General features: G+C 37.7%; 1 protein-coding gene across 5 annotated transcripts in view; it reads left to right on the top strand.

The window, feature by feature from the left end:
• Window positions 1–16,967, top strand: part of SIPA1L1 (signal induced proliferation associated 1 like 1) — a 202,024-nt gene that overhangs the window by 45,106 nt on the left and 139,951 nt on the right. For 3 of the 5 annotated variants that reach the window (XM_032188075.1, XM_032188071.1, XM_032188072.1), the window contains exon 3: window positions 1,977–2,001. The exons of 1 other annotated variant lie outside the window; for it this stretch is intronic. The gene's annotated coding sequence lies outside the window, so the exon portion shown is untranslated. Of the gene's footprint in view, window positions 1–1,976; window positions 2,002–8,829; window positions 8,888–16,967 lie in introns of those variants that run through there. One more of the 5 variants, XM_032188073.1, reaches the window with a different exon arrangement.

Raw genomic sequence — 16,967 nt, 5'->3', positions numbered from 1 at the left:
TCAAGATCAAAACACAAAACAACTTCCTTTCTTTTAGTATCTTTGAACCCATTTCATCTGTATGCCTTAGGAGTTGGTCTTACTGGAGATCCTTTTGTAAATTGGTTCAGTCACTTCTATGCATTTTTTAAAATTCTTTTTGGTGAAAAGCATACCTTATTGCTATTTAGTCTGCAGTCTGTTAGCTTTCTTTCCTCCATGTTTGTGTTCTTATTTACCATTTGTTATAAGGAATATAACAGTGCAGTAATATAGGTGAGAATAATGCTTTGTAGGGTTTATTTAGAGGGGTACAGAAATGCACATAGAAGGGTATCTGCAATGGTGCAGTAGAACAGTCATAGCAATATGGGTATGAGCAAAGTTAGGTCATGTTTTAGGTATTCTTACTGAGTAGAGAAGAGCAGGATTTCTCAAAACTGGGGCTGAAATCCAGAGTGATATCAGTATTAAAATTCATCTGTAGTATTAATAGAAAGGATCTGAAGTTGGTAGAGGCTTTAAGCCAGTTTTCCATACTAACTAGTCTACTCCTCGGGACACCACAATGTAATCTGTTGCATTATTCCCATTACATGTGTTTTTGTAGTTTGATCATTAGACTTCTTATGCAGATTTATTTATTTTTGATCTAAAAGATACTAGAAGAGCCACAGCAGTCATCTTCTGACTTGTATTTGCGTCTCCATTTTGAAAGGTACCTGTTTTGCTTTTGAAGTGATATTGAAATACTAGTACACAGGCACTTGATATCTAGCACTTGGGTGCATTTGTGGTCAAACGCTTGTATTTATTTGTCTGTCTGACCTGTTTGCTTTTTTCTCATGAACAGGAAGGGAATTGGAAATGCAAGCCAATCTCAAGGAACATGATGATTTCAGTGACTCATTTGTTTAATCTAAAACTCTACTGTGAATAGGTTCCACGCTGACTGACAGGGTATGACTTCAATGAAGTTCTGGCTATTTGAAAATCAAGGCCAAAAATAATTAATATGAGGTCTGTTTCTCAGTTTGCATTGTGTGTTCCACCTGTGGAATGCACCAGAGGTAACTACCCCATGCTGCTAGGAGCACTCGTGCACCACTTCTGCATCTCCCTCCCATTGCTCCAAGATTTTCTCAGGGTGAGGCTATAAAAAGGAACATGGCAATGAGGAATATGAGGAAATGTTGCCTCGTTTCTGTCCAACCACAACAATTTTGCTCTTGAATTTCAGATCAGAACTGCAACCGTAGGGAGTGCCAGGCTTGAGTGATGAACACACCCAGGGCGTATGCTAAGGGAGTATCAGGAGTTTTTAACTCCTACTCAGGAAACTTGGTTGGTTTATCTTAGAATAGAGGAATATCTTCTAGCTCATCTGTTTTTACCCTTAGCTGCCTGAAAAGGAAACTGCAAAAAATCATCTAGAAATGCAAAACCTGGAATTATCAATGAAAAAAATACTAGAAGTATTAACTGCAGTGGCACTTAGCTGAATCTTATTTGTACAGGGCATCTTGGAGAGAAGATGGGGTAAGGGAGAGGGATATAGTTGTGCTTAGGTGAGACAAAGCATAGAGTTGACCTGGTGATCCCAGGAGGGCTGCATTAGCCCTTCTTACACCATGCTAGTGGGCCTCTGCTTACCTCTGAGTGTACACCTGGGACTGGTAGCAGCACGGTATCACTGAAAATGAGCTTTTTGTTGATAGAGGTGCATACTTAAGAGGCATGCAAGACATTTTTATTTTTTTTTTCTTAAAGCAACAAAATATTTTGCTCATTAGGTCTGGTACGGCTCACAGACAGATCCACTAAAAACTTCTCTGAGCTATACCAGAAGAGGTCTGGATGGGTAAGTGAAGGGATGTTCCTTGCTTTGTTCGTCAGTTAACAGTTGCTATAAAAGGACTCAATTAGAAAAATGAGTTAGAAGGTTTCAGCCTCTTGTGAAAAACCTACCTTTCACTAATGTTTTTTTTTTTTTACAGGGTGGTATTTTCCTTCGGCTTCACTGTAAGTTTTTAATTTTCAATTTGTTTACTTATCTTTTCTCCCTGAGCCTCATGCCTATAAACGAAAAGCTAGGCAGCATGCCTGAGATGACTTAAAAACACAAAACAACCCCCCATGTACAACCAAAAAGCTTGTCTGTCAGCCTATTTTACAGTTAGGACAGTTGAACAACATGAGCCTGAGAAACTTCAAGGTTCTTTTTTGTGTGTCCTGTCCCTGACCCTGCACCCAAATCAAAACCTAGTTTGGATTTGGTCTGTCTTTACAGCATTTCTATACATCAGTTGGAACATGCGTAAGGTATCATACTTGAATGCTTTATAGAAGTTGCAAAGGATTGGCATATGCTTTTACAAAGCTTTGTACTTGTGACCCGATACCTTGTTTATCTAACCTAGATGCCCAGGTTAGTATAAAGAACAACTGAACATGCTTCAAAATTTTTCTGGTTTATAAAACAGCATACAGAGCTCGTGAGCTGCAAAAATTCAAATCTCTTCCACATGAAAGCAACAGATTTAAGTGAATCTGTAGCTTCTTAACACCAAACATGCCCTTTGAATTCTCCCTTAACTCTTTGAGGTGTAACTACCCACTTTACTGTCCAACAAGTAAATAACAATCTTCTGCTGATTGTTTGCAAGAGATTTCTATACTCTGAAAATTACACAGTGGGATATTTGGGACAGGATTCTCCACCAATGCTTTAACCACAGTAACCGAGAACAGTGTACTGCATTTCTTCTTTAGTATTGCAAATTTGGAGGCAGATTGTGCTGAAGATAAACCTTCAGTCAAAACAGATTTGCATTCCTTGTCTGGGTTTAGTGAAACGAACTGTATAAAAAAAAACCCTGAAAGGTAGGCTTTATGCTCTTCATCTTGTCTTAAAGATAATGACTTCTGGTAAATTCCCCGATTTGAATACTACTGAATACAGAGTTGAGACTTCCTGGGAATATTTTTTCTGTATTATATGTAGTACATTGCTACTGAGGAATGAGTGATTGTGTATTCAATGATAGTGGTAATGCAGAAACACCATTGCAATACAGTTGCTGATAAGCATCCTTTTTTATTCCTTGTATGCCCCTGTTCAGGTATTGCTGTTTATGTGAAATAGCTAACTTTGTAAGCATGACTTTCCCTCACCTGCCAGTAACTTTTGTAAATTGTGTTAATACAATGTAAGCAATATTGGACAAAAGAGAAAAATACCTTTTGGTCTCCCCTTATGAAATGGTATATAAAATGGCTATAAAATAACCTAGTTTTTTTTTTTTTGAGTATGAGGGAAAATTCCACGAGCAGAGTACCTGGATGTTGTTACCAATTACTAGTATTTTATTAGTTTTTTGGTATATATTACTGCAAATTATCTAGGGCTGACCCAAAACAGAAGTGCTTTCCTTTGATCAAACAGGAAAAATAAATTGTTCTGTTTCAAAATGTTAGTTCCTGAAATTAACAACACCAGGGTGTGTATTCTAGATTTGTAAACAGTGCTGCTAACTTCAGAAGTAATATTCCCATAAATAAAATTTTTCATGAGCATTAAAGGTCTATTTTTCAATTGGATACTTGAGTAGTAGTTTGTCAAAGGTTAAGTAGCATTATTACTTATCATAGGTAGGAAGTAAACTGAATTAGTTTTGTTACTGGAAGCCAAAGTTTGAGACCTGTTAACACTTTCTGTGTTCTGTTCTGTATTTGGGACATTAGTAGTACCATAAAGATTAAGTGGCAAGCCTCTTTGGGCCACTGGCTTTCCTAATTGTGAAGGAGAGAGATACTTGTACCTGAAGTTTATATTTAATTTTAATCTGACGTAAGCTGAGCGAGCAGTTCTTCCAGCCACAAAAGCCAAAATCCTGAAACAGCCTTCAAGGTATGTTCACATGTGAAAGCTGTGAAATTCTTGTTTTTGTTTGCCTGCGTCAGAAATTCGGTTCAAAGCTTCCTGCCTTATCCTTTTCTGATGAGATCTGCAAATCCAACCTTTTATGAAGGTCATGTCTTAAGCTATGATTGCTCCTTTGCTTGTACCTTTTATGAATGCTTTCTTAAAAGCCAGAGGGCTTATCTATGATTTAGTCTTCATGTGTAACAAGTATCTGCCACTATATACTGTTTCAGAACTTGCTCTAATTTAACCTGCTTTTTTTGTTTTTTTTTTTTTTTTTTTTTTGACCTACAAGCATCTCCTAAGGTGACAGCATGTAGCATGCTATGAGTTGGAGGAAAAGAAAAAATAGACACCTTGTTGAAAAGAAGATAGTAAAAATATTGCAGTGTACAAATATTTCCTCTCTAATCTGTACCACTCACCTTTAGACTGCATCAAATTATTTTCTTGAGCTTGGTTTTAAAGTTTTTTTTTCCTCTTTTTTTCTATTATATGTATAAGTTGAAGTGTTGCTGAAGTCTTGCTTGGTGTTCTGTGCATTATTCCCAGCAGTGGATTAGCTGATAGTGGGAGGATCAGTGTGTGGTAGGCATTGATGTCTGACTTGTACAACTGTAGGTAATTTTGGTAAACACCTCTGCCGTGCTGCAGGTGTGCGTAGCCAGGTGGAGGTGTCATGCTGTGTAACATAGGATTCTCCTTACACTGAGTAAAGTATATGTAAAGTTGCGGATAACTTTATTTTTTAACTACTGCTGCTACAGGAGCTCCCTAAGTATCTCTGCATTATTGGCAAACATTGGTTTGTTTTGTCTGTACAAACAAGCTTTGATATATTCTTACCTTATATTGTCAGTTATTGTAATCTTTCTAGACCTGGCATTAACCTATGCTGTTTGCTAAGTCAACCAAATCCAGCATTTGCTGCTCTGACTTTATTTTGTTTTAGGTCTACAATTTTTCTGCTTAGCTTGTGGAGTAAAAGAGATGTGGAAAACCACGATCAGCTAATGTAAAGCCTTTTTGTTTAGAGTTTGGGATTAGTGAAATTATCCATGCGTTGTTCTCTGCACAGCAAAAGGGTGCATTTTGAATAGACATAATCTTTAGATTCCCGATTAAACACTAGTGACATAATTGGCCTGATGCTGAAAGCATCTTGTGTGATTTCACTTTCTATTGGTATCTAGCCTTTTCCCCTATGGTGACAGTAATGCCTGTATTAATGAACATATTTAAGTGAAATTGATCAGATTGCGTGAGAATTCAGATAATTGCATTCCCCTTCTTTCCACTCTGCAAAAGAGGAAAGAGTCAATACAAGTGAGCTACTGCAGTGTCCTGCAGTGCCTTCTGAAGCCTAGTCATTTATTATTGAATGTTTGTTTTATTCTGTAGGGGAAAAAAAAAAAAGAAGGAAGTATTGTGCTTCTTATTTGTATTTTAAGGAACTTTGTGATACTAGTATGGATTAACGTTAACGTAATGTAGATATGATTATAAGAAAAATAAGTGAAAAAAGATCCTTTACTTATAAATAATTTCTTTGGATATGAGAAGCTAGAATAATGCAGAAAAATCTTGCTTTTGTAAGTGGTGAACTGATAGGTGACCCAAGTTGGGAGGTGTTTTCCTCCCATAATCAAAGGTCTGCAAGAATGGCTGAGGCCCTTTGATACTGCGGTTGTGCCCAGTGCTCTGGATTAGTCAGACTCGTTGTGGTGGGAGTCACAAGGAGAAGAGTCTTCGGGACACCCGTGGAAATACTATAAAAAATACTGCTTAGATTTAGCTGCTGCTGTCTTTGAGAATTTAATGTTTCAGATGGTTGTGTTAAGTCTGCAAATGCCAGCTTTCAACCGCTTTCGAGGGAGGTCTTCTGAGATTCAGAAAGTTCTTGTCAAACAGGCTTTCAGCAGTTAGTCTTTGTATTCCTCATTTGTATTCTCTTCCATCTCTTTTATTAAATATTGATAAATGTAGAAATGTATATAGTAAACAGCAGACTGCAGTTTAAACTACCACATATGAAGAAATTACTTTTCCTAGTAAAATCAATACCTAACACATAGGAGCACAGCCCATCATTTATGGATAATATACTGCTTACTCCAAATGGTGACTCTGCTAAGAAAAGGACCACATAACCATGTCCTAACTGCTGCTATACAGGCATAAATATCTTCCAGTGGAAGTCCTCATCCCTAAACGCCTATAGGGAAAGATTTTGAGAATAGCTTAGCTACTGTAGATGACTCAAGCAGCAGTGACCATATGAAGTATAGCAAAGTGCAAATGAGGTGTCAGGCGTACCTGAAACGCAAACTAACATCCACCACTTCCAGACTGACAAGTCAGTATTGTGTGCTTGAATATTTTTGTACATGGGTTTAGGAACCTAAGTGCTAGGTATTTGAAAGAAATATCATTGTTCCAGAACCATGAAGTTGGATAATTCTCTTCCCTAAAACGTGTGTTGAATGCTTCACCTCCAGCAAGGAATGAGACCACAGCTGAAGCTGCGGCTTCCGTATCATTGTGAGGGCCAAACTTCCTTTTTACCTAACAGCATGCCAGAGGATCACACATGCATCTCTTTGGCAAAGTTTGCAGCGAATTTCCAAAGTTTATCTGGTGTTTTCATCTGCTCTGTGCATGTCGTTACTGCGAACTCCCTCAATTTGTTACCATTGAAACAGAGCAAATGCTATTTCATTCATCACTGAATATGCAACATTTGGAAATAGGTGTTAAAAGCATGAACAGTGAGATAGGAAAAACTTGAAGATATGATGGGCAACATATCTACTTTATTTAAACTGTAGTCTTTGCACCTAAAAGAAACCATTTTTTTCTTTACCACTGGATTTTTTTTAGATTTATACCACGATGATGAGGCTTTTAATATCTTTAATGCCTTGTTTCTACGTAGATTGCTTCTTTAAAGTAGCTTTTGTCCTCTATATGCCCCAAAGTACTCTTTCTATCCAAATTAATTACAGTCCCTGCCTGTCTCCTGGAATCTAGCCAGATCTGCTGGAATGAGATGCTCTGCACACCAACATTAGAATAAGGGAATGCAGGAGTCTGAAGGGTTTTTGCTGAGATCTGGTACCTGTAATGAAACTTATTCTTTGGGAAGCTCTTTTCCATGTCAGCTATGTCTTACCATTTGATTGCATCTAGTTAAGAAATATGAGATTTTATTCATTTGCATAGTGTTTGTGGTGTTCCGGTATGTCTCTTGTCCTTCCAAAGCATCAAGAATTCACTTGGCCGAACCTGTCACATTCTCTTTTGGTACCCATGGCAGTCAAGTGTTTTCAAATATGTTACTTCTCCATTTAAGTAATGCTTCTTGCTGAGGTAAACCCTCGTTTAAGTACACCTGCAGAAATGCTTTCAAATGCTCATCGGACTTCCTTTTATTGCTTTAACTTTGAAATATCAAAACAATGATTTTTTTGCCTTTTTTTTTTTTTTTTTTTTTTTTTCCAATTTTGCTTTCTGCATACCTGATTTTCTACATCTTTCTCTTTAGGTATGTAGATGAGGACTGAACTGTATTTGTAGACACAAATATGTATGTATGTTATGTGGAATAAATTTGGGAGTTCTGGTTTCCTGATAAAGTCCATCTGCTGCTTAGGTGGCCTTCCATATTATTGCTATTGCAGCAGCTATGCTATTAATAAAGCCTAAAATTAATATTAATTTGCTTGCCTTTATAAAGTTAAGTAACTCTCTTAAAGATGTAACTTGCTTTTGTTAACTTTGCGACCTAGTGATGTCTTGATATGGTGGCACTGAAATCTGACTTAGGTGGAAACTTCCTCTTTTTTCAAGAGCTGTGGATCTTCACACAGGAGCCTGCATGTCACATACCTGTTTGATCTATCTGTTGGTGAAATCAGTAACATATTGAATTGTTCAGAAGCAAAGTCATTGACATGATATGTATTCCTTTCCATCACCCCCACCACACTTAATACAGTATCAAGTCACTGCATACCATTATTAATTTATGGCCTCTTCAGGGCATAGTTGTCATTTGATAAGATCTGCTTTGGTCCGCAGGGAAATTAATGGTATTTCAATCAGTAAGAATGATACCCAGTGAGAAGTATGCTAGTTATCCTTGCTAGGTCACAGACAATTAAAAATCCTTAATACTAGTTTGATTTCCCTTGTTTTAAAAACATGAATTTGTTCCCTAGAGCAGCGTATATCAGATACTTACAGTTAGCATGCCTTGTACATGTGACAATTATGCTTATAATCCAAATGAAGTCCCTTTTGGGACAATGTCTAAAGTAGACTCCTAAAACTGGAAACATAATAAAAATGGAACTGAAAAACACTTTGAGAGTTGCTGGATATATCACCTCTGTAATTATTTCATGGCTTTCTTTATGAGGTATTATTTTTCCAAAGTTTCTTCTCGGATGTATACTAATAAAATAATACAACAATGAAGAAAAATATTTTAAAATGTTGATTTTTAAGGGGAGTTTAACATTTCTCAAAAGGGAGAGTCTTTGGCTACTAACGAGGCTGTCAAATACTTTGTGAATGATCAGCTCAAAGAATAGGAAGTCTCAGTTCACATATTACAGGACTTGGATTTACTATTTTAAAGAAAAAAATACACAGGAAAAATATATTTTTACTCTCAAATCTGATAAGTGTATACTTAGCCTTCATAACCAGTGCTACCACCTTCACCTCCTGAAGTTTTGACTAGCAGTATCTGTGTTAGTTGTTTTATGTAGGTCTTAGTCTTTGTCATTTGTGCTAGATGCACTTTTATTAGACGCTGGTTTAATGACTGTGTTGGATGTTTTGTATTAGACCCTGGTGTACATGGTGGTATAATGGAAGAAGATCTTGTTTGAAAACCCAAATTTGATTTCCTTGTTTAGGTATTGTGGACATAATTCTCAGCAGGAACAGAGGCTTGGGAAAATGACTTCTTGAAGTGTAGGTGATTAACATTGTAGTTCTCTGTGCAATTTTAATCTAGCATGAATTGACTCAGTTACTGCAGAAAATTGTGGTGTTGTACTCCCCTGCACTTTCCCATCTAACTTTCTGCTTGCAGAGGCATTCTAGTAGCTATTCAGCGAACTGGCTGGAAATTGCTTTTCATGGATGCTAACCTGCCAAAGAAATTTCAGCCTCCAGTTTCCTTGGCTCCCTTGATCTGGTTCACCACATCACCAACTGGCTCTTCGTGCCAGCACATGAAAGGGTTGAGGGAGTGGGAAAAGACAGGACTGCTTTCCTCTGCAACTCGTGCTTGCTCCAGACTGTAAAGTATGCATGGAATTACGCTGGAACAGACGGTTGAACCCTGAAGGACAAAGCTAGGGTTTTGTGTGTCCCTTGGATGTACGTTTCCAAGTGCTTTTTTCAGACAAAGGGTATCCTTTTAAGGCTTTCAGGTCTTTTTCTTTATTTTTTTAAGATGGTCCTGTTTCTGTAGTGAGTAATTGGAGAGCTAGATGAGATCTTGTTAAAATACAGTGAAACAAAATAGAGTTGGAATCTCAAACAATGGCTATTAACTTGTATTTATGTAAGTGCGTAGTGCTGAGCTGTGGGGTGGCTGCCGTTGGGGTGCTTGCAGAGGCTGAGCTATGCCTGGTGAGCCCTTTGACGCTTGACTTGTCAACCTCATTCTTTCTTTAAAATGCAGCAATTGTTCTTGTTTCACAGAAGTGTATGATGAGGAATGCTTGGAGACTCCAAAAAGGAAGTTATATGTAGAACATAGATTAGTCCCTGGGCTTTAATGTTGAGCAATGCCTTCCATAACCTGTGCAAAACCAATATGCTATTATGTCTTCCTTCTTCTTCCTGTGGTTAGAATAGTAAAGCTTATGTGAGTCTGACTGTGACCCAGTTAATGAGTGTACCAAACTTTCTGTCTTGAAAGGAAAAAGAATAATCAAAATCACAATATGAAGACAACCAGTAATCAGTAAATATTTCATTTTTCAAACCCACAAATCATTGAAGATTGTTTACTCCCAGAGTGTTGTTGAGATTTACTCAAAATAACAAATACAATATTTACTTGATCTCTTTATTTTGGGAACTTAGACACAGACAGAATTAAGAAGGCGAATTCTCAAATGTGAGCACAGGGTCAGTAAGTATTTTGTATGTGTTTTCTGATAGCATTATCTGAATGCAGTACAAGTTCTGAACTTTTATTGCTAAAAGGCATTGTCATGTGTTCTTATTAGGGCACCAGCATCTCTAACCTATGAAGATCGGTTGATAAACATCCTGTATTATTGTAAATGGCCTCTTGACCATCTGCCAGCTAAGGCCAGAGAGGAAGGTGGCGGAAGGTAGAACCTCTTACTTCAGAGCTTGTTTTAAGGCAGATATCCCGTTATGTATGTATTTTATTGAGAAACAGATGGTTTGTGAAATCAGCCTAAAAAATATAACAGAAAAAAAAATATCTCTTTGTGACTTCTGCAGCATGGTATTTGTGCTGTGAATATAAGCACGTTAAAAATGTTAACAACTATAGTTAAAGGTAAACTGTTTGAAAACCTTGAGTTTTTTTTTTTCCCAATTTAAGATCATACTCAAACTTTCTGAAGTCCACAAAAAAAAAATGAAAAAAAGAGTAGGCTTCAGACAGCAATTTCAAGTAAGATGTTTTGCCATTCTCTTGCTGCTTCTCCTTTCATTCCAGATGATTCCAGTCATTCCACACAGCGGTTGGTAAATTAGTGAATATGAATCATAATTTGAATTGGTGGAAAACTAAGTGTAAACACAGCATGCACATGTTTATAGACAGTTTCTAAGCAGTATTCTTGTAATATTCTCTTAGTACCTGTATGTATTTTGTGTTCACTATTACACTGCCAAATTAGCACAGTATTTGTTGGGCTTTGCTGACCTGAGCGCAGCCTGGGGGGTGCTCAGGTCCTCATGGTGGTCATGGCGCCTAGGCCTCATGGGTGCCTCTAGTGCTGCCTTCCCTTTTCAGCAGAAAGGAAAGGTTTCAAGATAGGCTGTGTTCAGGAAATTGTGTTTGGTGTTGGCATCGCTCATCTGAAGGGCTTTGTTGTTGTTAAGTTACCTTTATTTTGGAGGGGTGTTTTGGATTAGTGATACTGACTTTCATTGTTTACCTCTGATGTTCTTAGTTACAGCTATGGCTTCGTCCTGAAGTGGTCATTTCATATAGTCACAAATAGTTTTCCTCTAACGACCATGCCTGGTCAGTTAAGATTTGATCTGTGAGGCATTGAGGTTTATTTTCCATAACTCATGCAACCAAGACTGAAGTGATGTGTGTGACTGAGTGCACCGGGCCTGTGGCTGCGTCCTGCGGGGCTGTGTTGGGTGCAGGCAAACGCTGCCCTTCTGAGGTGCGTGCTGCTAACAGTCGGGTTTTGGGGTAGGCTTCAGGTGATAGGAGGGGTTTTTGTGTGCTGAGTTTAGATATGAGGAAACAAGGCCTTTCTTGTGCCTCTTTGTGCTGGTTTGCTCCATGGGTTCTCCCCCAAGCAGGGCAGTACTGTTTTATCGTACTTTTTCACACTTCTGCTTTGTGTGACTGTGGTGGTTGAGTTGCTGCTGATGGGGAAACCCTTTTAGGTCAGTATCTTTCAAAGTAAGTGGTACCCTCAGAAATGTCATAGACATGTATATCTTTAGACTTGGAGCTGTTCTCTTGGCAAGAAAAGACCTTTCAGTTTGTTCACCGAATTAAAACTACAACTTGTAATTATTCCATACCCGAAGACTGCAGTGATATGTGGGATGATGGATTTCTTTCTTCTGGGTTTCAAACACCCTTCAGTGGAACACGCCAATAATTCTCAGTGTGTTTTGAAACTGGGCAGCAAATTATACTTGTATGTAATTGCTAGATAATTCTTTGTTACTGACCTTTCTAAAAACTAGTTTAATCAGCAGTTTTGCATATAAGACAACTTGCCACAGGTCAGGATAAGATCCCTTAACAGAGCACGCCAGTCTAGACGTGCTTGTTTCCCATCTCTGGGACACAAGGACTGTGAAGGCTTGTCTTCGACTCCCGTTACATCAGTCTTTCTAAAAAGGGAAACTGCAACATGTGGTAACTAGATCTGCTGTGTTTCTTTCAAATGCTTGTGATGAATGTCTTGGAATAAGTGGAACTATACTGGAACCTAGCTTCAGAGGGTATTGATGGATTTCAATCTTATTTGTACCTGATAAAATCAGTTTTTTATTTTTTTCACCTCAGAAATGATGAATAGTTGTTTGAGGTAACTAAAAGCCCCTGGGATGAGATTTTTCATTTGGGTGTCTTACAGCTCCAGCCCTCTGTCTTGGCAGTTACCATTTCAGCAATGTTAAACTGGATCTGCGTTTTCGTAGCAAAATTGAGCATTTTCCCCCGGGAAGCTCAGGGTGTGGTGGTGTGGTCATGTCAGCCTGGCACAAGCCCATGCATCCCCTGGAAGGGCATAGTTTGCTTCTGTCGTCCCCCTCGCTGGCGTGCTGCTCCTTCCTACCTCCTCCACCTCCAGATGACGCCTTGTGCAGAGCTGGGAGTTGATCCTGCTGAAAGCCAGCAACGCAAAGATGGGGGGCGAGAGCTCCCACAGCAGCACGCACATGCTTTATAATGGGCTTGAGTGGTCCTGTGCAGCCTTAATGGGATGTTTCCAAAATTAGCTGCCACTTATGGTATGTCTGGTTTTTTATAAACAGAATTTGTTGTAGTTCAGCTTGTACCCCAAGTTCCTGCTCTAAATTGTTTGAATTCCATGTGATTCATTGCTAATGTTTTCTTTCCCATGCTTTTCCTAATCCCAGCTGAAGATAACCATTGTGCAGTTGTAGTGGCACTGTCATGTTGTTACAATTGGACAAAATCCTTTAAAACCTGTTTTAGGCTCTTCATGGGCATTGTCTATGGAAATAAAGGATCGCATAATAATCCTATAGTTTTTCAAAATAGGTGTCCAAACACATGGAAAGAAAATCTGCTGTTAGTTAATTCAAATGACCACAATAAAACTGAAAATGTCTTTTCTGTGAAGTATTTTCCTGTTTCTGAAACAGGTTGAAGCTCTGTGTGTTCTCAAGACAATGTGTTTTAAAGCTAATCTTAAAATGATTTAAGAATTTTAAATAAAATTTGCTGGTTTTCACAGCAGGTACACAGGTAAGCTTTTGTAGATAGGAATAATATGGACAGTATTTCAGAATAATTACTTGTCACCAGGATTGTTTATGTTCAGTGTAAGAGAATAACCAATTTTTTAAGAAGATGTACCTATGTCTATATCTAGATATTCAAAGATGACATGTCATGTGGAGTCCATAACTTCTACCTAATAGCATTCCTTTCTAGCTCTTGCTATGCGAAATTTTGGCTGCATGACATGAACGGAGAAATATTTCTATGAAAAACCAAATAGCAATGTGTTATTTTTTTTCTCAAGATTGATAGTCATTCTTTTTATTTTTACATTCAACTGGGGGAATGTAAACCTTTGCTGACATGTTTATTTAAATGAATCACTGGAACAGGTTCTTCTCAAGGCTTTTATTTAGAAGAGAAGTCATGTTCTGCCCCAGAAGGGTATGGGGAAGCAGATGAAGAATTGATTTGTTCCTGTGTATTCTTGACTCTGATAGAAAATAACTCAAATGGATTAGAGACAAAGATACGATTTAGATTGTGAAATTGCTTAAAGTGTTGTTTTTTTTAATGGCTACAGGTTTTGTGCATCTAATTTTCCTTATACATTTCAACTTCTTAGCCTGGCATAAGATTAGAGAATTTTACCTAAAGGAAATCTCCAGTTTACAGAGGTCACTTGATTCAGAAATGGAGATGCATAGGGTGCAGAGGCAGAGTGATTCTTCTGTTACTGTGGTGGGGGTTTTTGCTCCCTTCTGGTGGGTCACTGCTGCAGGCAGGGGTGCCCAGCAACTGTAGAGTATGGCTTGGAGAGGCCAGAAGATGGTGGATTCGTCTCTGTCAGTATTATTCCTCCCCGCACCCACATCAATTTAGTATTCTGTTCTGTAACTTCTGCATCTTTTGTAATGGCTAGTTGGCTATTTTTGCCTGGTGCTGCATGTTTGCAGTTACTAAACTTTGTGACCATTTTCTTGGAAGAGTGTGTTTTTGTAAAGTACTGTTTTCTTCAAACAAGCAAACTTTTTTTTTTTTTTGTTAGTTATCTTGTTATATGCTGCAGATTTATATTCAGTCATTTTTTTTAGTTCTTGTGTTTGTAGGTTGTTTTTTCCTTTAGTTCCCCAGTACTAATGAAGGAATACTTACTGAAGTGTAGAATCTCAATTGGTGGCAACATGGGAATATTTCACATGCTTCATTAAGATGGGATAACCTTGCTGTTTTGTTGGTACTTTATTTTTCTTCATAGTTTATTTTCCCATATTAACTATTTCCTCATCTCAATTTCTTTCCTAGAATTGCAGTTGCTTTAGAAACGAGGGCGTCTATGTCTTGATATCCTTGTTAAAAATCATGAACTGTTTAGTTGTGTATCTTTCCTTGTATTCAAGAGTGTTAGTTGTAAAGAGCAGCATTTGTAGATAAATACACTATTTTAGCCCCAGATTTGGACCAGATTTTCAGATATACCTGGTCAGTCTGGGGACAAATGGTTCTGTAATAGTGAGACCACCTTAAGAATAGTATTTGAATAATTATGTAGTGCATTGAAGGGAACTAGGTAATTTTTCTCATCTTGTGTTCAACAGTTGAAGCTGGGAATAGACTTTCATGAATCCTTAATAGTTAGCTACATTAATAGTCTCTGGATTCATGAAGTACTTTCTTACATTTCTCTTTTGGTTTGGGTTTATTAAAAGTAATATGTTCAGAGTGTTCTGTAACTCTCTTCCCTGTCTTCCCACGCATAAATGAGCACAGAGTTCTCAAAATGTTACATCTCATTTTATTAGTGAAACTCCTGCAACCTTGGGATGGACAAGAATTGAGACAGATTCCAAAAGTTGTCTGTTCAGATAAAAAATCTAGCATGGAAGAGTCTGCTGCTGTTCATGGCTTGGCATGCAGTTTGAGAGAAATTCTATTAGCATTGCATTTTCTTTATTGTGAGTAATTTTGCTAATATTCTTAGGAACGTGAAAGTAGCTGGTTCTGCTGCAACTCAAATATTTTCTCATTTGGAAATGAATATAAAATCTAGCTTGGTTTTCCTTCACCCTCTCCTCAGATGTGTCAAATTACTGTGTGTTTTAGGTCCAGGCTCTTCATGGAAATTAATCAATTGACCCCTGTGAAGTAAATATTTTCATTAATGGGAAAACTGCAGAACTGACAAGTAAAATTATTTGAATTTTGCAGAGTTCTGAGACATGTGGTTGCATTGCTAGAATGTCTGTTTTCACTAACTTCTTTACAAAACTTAATGTAAGCCATAATAATGCTGTCTAAGCAGGCCTACAAATGCTTTTATGTTTTCTGAACTGCATATATGACCAAAAGCATAACTACGAAATATTGTTTACAGAACAGTTTATCTTGAAATGCAGATAAAAGAACTATCTGCTGAGAAAAGTACAAAATACTTTGTAATTTTCCTGAGGAAAACAAGATAGAAAAGAACTTTTTTTGATTTCATTTTAACCTCGCAAAGAGCTTGAAGAGCTTAACTGGAGAGAGAAAACCCCACACTAATTGAAATTACCAAGTCTGCAGAGCAGTTCAAAAGGCTATGAAAACATGCAGTACTGGTGAGTTAGGAAATAAGTTTATCAATTTTCATGAAATATAAGTGTAAAAGATGGCTCCCAGTTGGAAATGGAAACCTTAGGTGTGGCAGGAGAGAATATCTTGATTTTTTTGATGGTGTTCTTTTGGTCTCTTTCAATGGGATAGAAATAGCGTATTGTTTTCTGCTTTATCACAAAGATGACATGGATGAGTTTCTTTTCATGGAAGGCTTGTAACAGGGTAGAGAAGTCTGGTTACATATGCAGGAAACTTTCTAGCTAAAAAAAATACTGACTTTATAGCCTAAATTTGAATGAAGGGTTGAAAAAGATATGGTTTATGGAGTGTGACACTTAGAGATAAAGATTTTCAGTTTGCAATGTGTCAATGCTTTTGAAGACTGAATAAATTTTGCTCAGTGGAATGGACTGCTTCATATCCTTTTGGATATTTTGAAGTAATAGCAAGGTAGTTAATGTTTGTTTCACTGAATTTTATGGACACTTTATTTTTGTTGTGAAGCTTGCTTTTGTAGCAGATATATGATATGCACTCCCGGAGTGCTATTGAAGGGATCTAGAGCCTTATAGGAATGGTGCTCACAGAACAAATACATACAGTTAAAATCTAATGAAATCTGTTCTATGATATTAGAATCAGAGGATGGTTTGGGTTGGAAGGGACCTTAAAGATCATCTAGTTCCAGCCCTCTGCCATTGGCAGGAACACCTCCCACTAGACCAGGTTCCACTAGGCTTGGTTTAACCTCCTTTTTGTGGTAAAGGGTACAATAACAGAGTTTCTGCAATATGCTGGTGTATTGTGAAGGACTGGGGAAATCTGATTCTATGTTTTGGTTGTTGAAAGATGCCACTGCATCTCAGCAGAAGCAGCACACCGGTTATCGGTATGCTGATGCCATTCAGCAAAGATGCTTCAAAGCTTTTGATCGCTGTTAGGCAGCTCTCTGCTTTCTTGTTTTGGGTATCTGATTTGCATAGCTAATGTATTGCTCCTTAAAGTATGTATACCATTAGTTTGTCACAGTGCTGATAAGAGCCTTCATAAAAAGAGAAGCCATTCTGGTCCTTTGTCATAGGTGTTAGAAGTTGGCAATCAGAAACATTAGTCTTCCAATTGGCTGCTGAGTCACTTTGAGATCTTTCTTTCTCTTGCCTTGGTCTCCCTTTTTTTTTTCTTTATTTTTTTTTATTTGGTTTAAGGATATTTACCTTGTCTGCAAAGCACTTTGAATCCTTATCAGTAGGAAGCTTCCTAACAGTGACATATTTGCTATTGTGCTTCTTCTGTTTTCAT

The sequence above is a fragment of the Aythya fuligula genome, chromosome 5 (genome assembly GCF_009819795.1).
Source record: "Aythya fuligula isolate bAytFul2 chromosome 5, bAytFul2.pri, whole genome shotgun sequence".
NCBI lineage: Eukaryota > Metazoa > Chordata > Aves > Anseriformes > Anatidae > Aythya > Aythya fuligula.
The sequence above is the reverse complement of the archived record's forward strand: the minus strand, read 5'-3'. Positions and strand labels throughout refer to the sequence as shown.